Below are 7680 nucleotides of genomic sequence, written 5' to 3'. Positions count from 1 at the left end.
CTCGGTTAGTGCTCGTGCTATGGCCGCGAAATTTTGGACGAAACGGCGGAAGTACGAGCAAAGGCCGATGAAGCTGCGCACATCCTTGACACACTTCGGAACAGGGAAGTGCGTAACAGCATGGATCTTGCTTGGGTCCGGTTGCACTCCGTTCGCGTCAACGAGATGTCCAAGGACAGTAATCTGGCGACGGCCGAATTGGCACTTCGATGCGTTGAGTTGCAGACCGGCTCGCCGAAAAACGTCCAGGACTGCTGATAGGCGCTCGAGGTGCGTAGCGAATGTTGGGGCGAATACTATAACGTCGTCCAAGTAGCACAGGCATGTGGACCATTTGAAACCGTGAAGAAGGGAGTCCATCATGCGTTCAAAAGTGGCAGGAGCATTACATAGGCCGAACGGCATCACCTTGAATTGATAAAGACCGTCGGGTGTCACAAAGGCAGTCTTCTCGCGGTTGAGATCGTCCACGGCAATCTGCCAATAGCCGGAGCGAAGGTCAATAGAGGAGAAAGAGCGAGCACCGTGGAGGCAGTCAAGGGCGTCATCAATCCGAGGTAGGGGATACACGTCCTTTTTGGTAACCCTGTTAAGGTGCCGATAATCCACGCAAAAGCGCCTTGAGCCATCCTTCTTTTTTACCAGCACAACCGGTGACGCCCATGCACTACATGACGGTTCAATAATGTTCTTGGCAAGCATTTTGCGAACTTCGGTGTGAATCACTTGACGCTCAGCCGGTGATACTCGATACGGGCGGCGATGAATAGGAGGGGCATCTCCGGTATTAATGCGATGTTTAAGAACTGTTGTTTGGGCCAAAGGACGATCGTTAAAGTCAAAAATATCTTGGTAGGACATCAGAACGCGCTAGAGCGCACGAGCGTGCTCGGACGGCATGTCGGGTGCAATCATTTTCTGTAAGTTGGCGATGGCACAAGTTGCCGACTGCGATGGTAGAGGAGGAGCGGTTGAATTGTCGTCTACTGAAATCGATGCTACAGAGTGATCCTCGAATGAGCAAAGTTGGGCCAGAGACATCCCGCGTGGCAGCACTTGTGTCGTCAAGGCAAAATTGACCACTGGCAGGCAGACGCAATTCGCCGTAATAGATAAAATAGTATGAGGTAGTGTGATCCCGTGTGTAAGGGGGACGTCTTGCATAGGAGCCGCGATGTAGTGACCGTCGGGCACTGGTGGGGATGACACGAAGTCAACGTAAGTCAGTGCCGAAGGTGGCAAACGAACGAAGTCGACGGAACTGAGGCGAGGAAGGTGTTGTTCAGCGGGATCCAGAACAGGCAGGTCGAGGCGGAGAGTACTGGCGGAGCAATCGATGAGAGCAGAATGTGCGGAGAGGAAGTCGAGGCCGAGGATGATGTCGTGGGGACAGTGAGCGATGACTGTGAATAGCACGGTAGGGGAGCGATCGGCGAAGGAGACGCGGGCGGCACACATACCAATTACGGGGGCTGTTGCGCCATCGGCGACACGGACAACAGGCGTCGTGGCGGGCGTGATTATTTTCCTCAGCCGGGTACGAAGATCCGCGCTCATTACCGACAAATGCGCCCCAGTGTCTATGAGAGCTGATACAGGAACACCGTCGACTTGCACGTAAAGAAGGTTCAGATGAGTGGGCAACGTCAGGAGAGGATTTGGCGGCGTAGGGAGCAATGCTGCGTCACCTCGAGGCGCTGCATCGTCTAGTTTTCCGGCTGGGAGCGGCGTCCGAAGGGAGTCGGCGAATAGGAACGACGGGGCTGGGGAGAGCGAGATTGTCGTCGTTGGGGCGAAGGTGAACGAGAATAGGGGCGGTTCGGCGCAGGAGAATCCGTGGCGGCATTATCTGAGCGGGCAGCATAGCGACGAGAAAGGCCATCTGGGGGGCGAGAGTAGGCAGTATATGTGGACTGGTTCAGGGAACTCCAGCGACTGCGGCAGTGCCGAGAAATGTGTCCAATTCGATGGCAGTGAAAACAAATTGGCTTGTCGTCTGCAGTGCGCCATTCAGAGGGGTTGCGGAAACGTGGTGGGTAAGAAGGTGCGGGACGGGGCGGAATCGAAGATGCCGGGTGGGGATCAGGGCGATGGACCGAGCAGATGGTGTGAATACCCATGTTGGCGAACTCCTGGCGGACAACTGCCTGGATCAGGGAAACAGTGACTGCAGGTGCATTGGAGGGGCTGGAGTCGAACGCAGCCGGATAGGCGGCCTCGAGCTCACGCCGGACAATCCTGGTAACATCGCCAGCGTTGTTGGGACGAGGAGCGTCGGCACAAGAAGATGTCGCTGGGGTGTTGGGCAGACGGGCAAACTGTTGGTCGATACGTCGGCTTTTAGCAAATTCCAGGCGGCGGCACTATTTTATAACTGCATCCACCGTCGCGACGTTGTTAAATACGAGCAAGTTGAAGGCGTCATCGGCAATGACTTTGAGGATGTGGGAGACCTTGTCGGACTCAGTCATGTGTGCGTCAAATTTGCGGCATAGAGCCAAGACGTCCTGAATGTACATGACGTAGGGCTCCGTTGACGTCTGCACACGACCGGAAAGCGCCCTCTGCGCGGCAAGTTGTTGACCGTAGGGGTTGCCGAACAAGTCTCGAAGCTTTTGCTTAAGCGAATCCCAACTGGTCAGCTCATCTTCGTGCGTCCGATACCAAACTCGAGGTGTGCCACCGAGGTAAAAGACGACGTTGGCGAGCATGATAGTTAGGTCCCACCGGTTATTGCGGCTGACGTGTTCGTAAAGGCTGATCCAGTGCTCGACGTCTGCTCCATCTTTTGCCGAGAATACGTCAGGATCACGGGGAGCGGAGAGGGTGATGTAGGTCGTCGAAGTGGCAGCAGGTGTCGGAGCCGGTGGTGTCGGGTTGGCGTCGCCGGGAGCCATGAAGGTAGGCTCGACGTACCGTCCACTGCGAAGCTCCGTGACGAGGTACAGGGAACGTCCACCTCCACCAAATATGTTACGTAGGAAGACACCGACAAAAAGCTATTTACAAGTGTATTTACAAGGCTATACTCCGCAGTTTGCCAAGAGGCAACAGCCCGCGCTAGCTTCCAATCGTCGTCTTCTTCTTCTTCCTGCTCGGCTCTTCGTCATTGGGAATACTACCCCGTAGCAATATTCATGCCGAGCTGCCGAACAACTCTAGTACCACCATCTTCGTCCGCCTGCCGCCTAAAGCCCTGAATTTCGTTGATTTACTATCATCTTTTCCTGTGCCTGATGATGATTAGGTCACCACACCTGTTCCTGATGTCCTTTTTATGCGCAATATCACTGCGCCCCACTCCGTCGCCCCGTCGCCGCTAACTGCACATGCCTCCCCCCCCCTCGTCACTTTTGGCCTGACTAGAAAAGTTCCACCCCAAGGCATATCGGTTGCAACGCTGCGTGCTATAGGAGATGACCACGTCACGACGTTTGCAGTAGACGTCTGCTCAGATTTTGCGCCATGTCCAGAGGATGATATTTGCCCTCACGCAACATTTCGTCCCATGGTTGCTGCGGACCTATTGCCTGAACAAGCAGCAGCTCTGTATCGCCTTTTGGTTTCCTACCACGACATCTTCGACCTCAACAATCGCCAAGTGGGCCGAATTTTGGCGAAATGACTTCGGACACCACATGCCGGACGCCAACCCGGGTCGCCAGATTCTTCGCGACACGGGGTCCTAAACGCTATCGCGTTAAAATACGCGGACGCTCCCGTAATGGATAGTGGAAATAAGCATGAAATGCCAACCCACAGAGTAAGTTGGTTGGAGATTTCGCTAGCGACAATCCTAAAGTGGGTGTAGTGAATGTTCACGGCGGCACACCTCAAGACAAATGACTGCACCACGGCATACTGTGCACTGGTCTATATGGACGCTGCCCAGCTAGAAGAAAACCAGCTGAAAGCGGCATGACAGGTAGCGAAAGACGCCAAGAAGACAATGTGCACTGCCCAGCTACAAGAAGAAAACTGCCTGAAGGAGGCGCCACTCAAAAAGAGGACGGAAAACCCGTGCCACGGAACTCACGGACCACTGGCGTTCGAAAGAGCGCAGTCAACCCTGGCTCATCGTCAAAAGATGACAACGAAGTGCATGGTGCCCTGTATCTGCGTTTTGAACATCGCTATTGCAAATGACAAAGAACATTTCAGCGTGATAGAAGTTACAGCTTGACTAATATTGTGAACAAACATTATGAACAACTCGGAAGCAATAATTTTTCTAACTTGTTTTGGCAGTACCTAGCGTATGCAATGTGGTCTCGTACAAAGGGTTGAACACAGAGGCTGCATCCCTTAATCTTTTGACTTGTTTCCCGTGTGATCTCGTTTTGTTCTCGCCACTTGCGCAGATGTTCTCGTTTGACGGCCCAGGTAACGGCTCTGGCTTTTGGCTCAAGTTCACCCACAACGGAAGCTAAAAGCATTTAATACTTGCGAAAAAAAACAAATTAGTGGTTAAACGAAAGTTTAGTGCGTTACCTGCCCTCTGTAACAAAAACAATCAAAGCTACGCAAGAAATGTTCTGCTTCAGCTTACGCTTTATTACGCTGTTTTCGTACTGCAAGATTCTACGGCACGAGCCCGTTGTGAATCACGAGGCGCAAAATAGGTTTACTACAAAGGATGACGCTTCAGCGATGACGTTGTGCTAGCGTCACATCCTATGCGGCTCATCTTAGTCATCCAAGAATACTATGTCCGGCTCAGGACCAAGCTCCTCCTCCAAAGAGTTCTTGCTTGCGAGTTGAAGGCCCAACGCCCTGATAAATTGATGCATGTTGTCTTGCTGCTGCGAAAGCTGGCCGCAAGGTCGCGCTAGCTTCGATTGTCCATCTGTAGCTACAGGAAAGAGAAGCGTAATAAAAAATTTTTCTAAGCAAGTTGAAGTGTTTTAGAAAAACAAGTTTAAATAAAGCGAAATTATTTATGAATATGCGGAAAAATGAAAGCGTTACTTGGGCAATGAAAAATATTTGAAGCAATAGTTAAGGTCACCTTTTTCCAAGCTAGTTCAAGTATTTATAAAGCAAGTTTAATTATAGCAAAATTATCAAGGAAAATGCGCAAGAATCACCAAGGAGTTTCTTGCGCAATGAAAAATATTTGCGTGCAGCAATTAAGGCTCCGCTTAAGCTAGTTGAAGTGTTTTCCAGGAAAACAAGCCTTATTGAAGCCATATTACTAATGAAAATGAGCAATAATGAAGAAGTTTTGTGGCAATGAAAAGTATTTGCATGCAATAATGAAAGCCTCAAACCACGCCAATATCCACGAATCTTGGCAATGTACTACCTGCCAACACTGGTATTATGAATTATATCTCCCCTTTACGACTTCGATATCGGTGCTAAGACCACCAGTTTGGATATTTCTGTCTCCGTGGTGTTAATGAAAAATAAAGCCGGCTTGTTTCACTTTCATAAGTCTTTTTCTGGCGCAGCGCGCACGGAAACGTGTGCTCCCGCTTATAAACCAATGAAGGTTTTACGTAGAGGTTGCTGAAGTACAGTGAAAAATTATTAACTCTGGTGGGGCCGAAGGTGCACTTTGAAACTAAGTACCTCCAAACCTCTGACCGTTTCGACAATTACTAACCACTCTGGGTCTCAGGTTTGTGCTTCCCAGCGGACCGTCGAGGTAAGTCAGAAGGGGCTTCGACTGCGACATGGCCGCGTGCGCCGTCACCGTTTGCGGCCTCTTCGGTGTCGTCCCAGTTTTCATCGCTCTGCAGGACAGCAGTCAACTTCTGCACCAGGTTCTCCAAGAGCACAAGACGAACCAAGTCCATGTCACGCTTGCCATTCCTTATTGCATGTATTTTCTCCAGGGCCGCGGTGAGAAGAAACTTGATGCGCATGACCGAGCCTGGAAGTGTTGCACGGAGCTGGAGACGCTATAGTAACACACTGCATGCGCTGTTTTTCATCGATCGGTTAACCACTCGCTCTCTCTTAAAAGTAGTCAGTGACGGCAAGTTTCCAGCCAGAGCTGTTCTAACAGTCGCCAATAATTGCTCCAGCGCCACGCTTTTATTGCACCGATTCAGGGTACGTGACCGCAGTGTGATCACCTCTTGCGGGAATGCCCGAAGTTCATTCCATTCAATCACTGCGAAAGAAAGCATATATCTCTGCGAGGCTATTTGGCGTTTGCATTCAGTAATGTGCTACGATGATTATCCGTCTTTTCAGTCACGGTAAGCGGTCGATTGCGGTAAAAAATACCAACAGGACGGTTAAGAGTGTCTAACGCGAATATTTAAGCGTGAGGGGGGCTGTGGCGTGGCCTAGGTGTTTTCACTCCCCGATGTCGACAAATCACATGGGGGTTTGAAGGCCGCGCTTCTCATGGGATTCCAGCGTAAAAAAAGTTTTGCAGCGTTTTTGTTTAAATTACTAGGCTACCCTCCGGTTCTCGAGCGCTTACCGGTTTTCAAAACATATAATGGCGCTGCAGAAGCCGTTAGGACGACGACGGAATGATAATGGAAATACAATTCAGGTATTAATGACGCGCGTCTATGACAGCGTGAGGGCGGCAACGTCAAGATAATGGAATGACGACTGTGTGACAGACTACATGGCGTGGCGACGAGGACGTTATGGTGGCACGTAACCATTGCGAATGTTAAACTCTTTTAAAGAACGTACGCTATCATTAGCACGTAAACAAAAGAAACCCAGTAGCGTTGCAGCAGGCAGTGTAATGACAACGCTATTTACTTACGTACGTAATGCATCTCCGTTTTGTCACAAACAGTATTCAAAAACTTCATAATATTCGCACCGTGCACGTAATTTGGTAAGAAAGGACTATCTTGCTGTACAATCAGCGACAACATGCAGGACATTCCGAATACAGTTGCGTCTTGCGCAAAGCAATAAAACATTCATAGCAATTACGCATTGTAAACGGTAACCAGCAACACAATAATATACGCTTGACACCAACCTGGGAAACATTGTACACGAGTGCTCTCAGTCGTTTAAATAGGCCACGTGAGGTAAGCGAAGCAAGAAAACTACCGCCATCTTCGCAGCACCTTCGAACCACTGGGAGCAAAGTCCGTACAATGTTTTCGATAAACTGATTTACCTTTTCCTTAAAAACATTTACCTTTCCTTATCTGTTTTCCGGCTAAGGCTGTCTTCGACACCGCGATCCCGTTGTTCTGAACTGGTGTTCCTTCTGTTCCCCCGCGAGCGGCTTGTTAACTTCGTTTTCTTCTTCTTCTGCCTGGCGCAAGTTTCCTCTGAGTGCTGCGTTTTCGCGACTTTGTGAAGAAGCACAGGCGTCAATTACTGCATGCTATATGTCACGTTTATTATGGTTTTGACGACCTTGACCGAAATCTTTCAACTCGATCTCGTCGACAGTTATTGGACTTAAGGTAGCTCAGAATAAAAAAAACATAAGCGCCTGTCATTGCGAAAGCACTTCTTTCGAATTCCGCGCTTGCCTATGCGTACGAACGCTACGTGTTTCTTTTTTCTTGGCATGTTTCTTTACTTAAAAACTACCTCCTTGAAGTACTCAAAACATAAGGTGCTTTTAGGTTGCAATTATGGTGATCGCCTCCACAAATGACCCCAACCCCCTATGCGGGATACGAAATAAATAAGCAGGAGAGGGAAAAAGGAAGACTATCATTTACTTAGCCTAATCAC

General features: G+C 49.8%; 1 long non-coding RNA gene across 1 annotated transcript; it reads right to left on the bottom strand.

Moving 5' to 3' along the window:
• Positions 1–4533: 4533 nt before the first annotated feature.
• Positions 4534–7262, bottom strand: LOC135916611 (uncharacterized). The gene is made up of 3 exons (XR_010568985.1): positions 7130–7262; positions 5609–5878; positions 4534–4852 (listed from the first exon to the last, which is right to left on the bottom strand). It is a non-coding gene; the product is annotated as an uncharacterized lncRNA (long non-coding RNA).
• Between the last annotated feature and the right edge of the window lie 418 nt (positions 7263–7680).

The sequence above is a fragment of the Dermacentor albipictus genome, chromosome 2 (genome assembly GCF_038994185.2).
Source record: "Dermacentor albipictus isolate Rhodes 1998 colony chromosome 2, USDA_Dalb.pri_finalv2, whole genome shotgun sequence".
In the NCBI taxonomy this organism is placed as follows: Eukaryota; Metazoa; Arthropoda; class Arachnida; order Ixodida; family Ixodidae; genus Dermacentor; species Dermacentor albipictus.
This window is presented reverse-complemented; position numbering and strand designations above follow the sequence as displayed.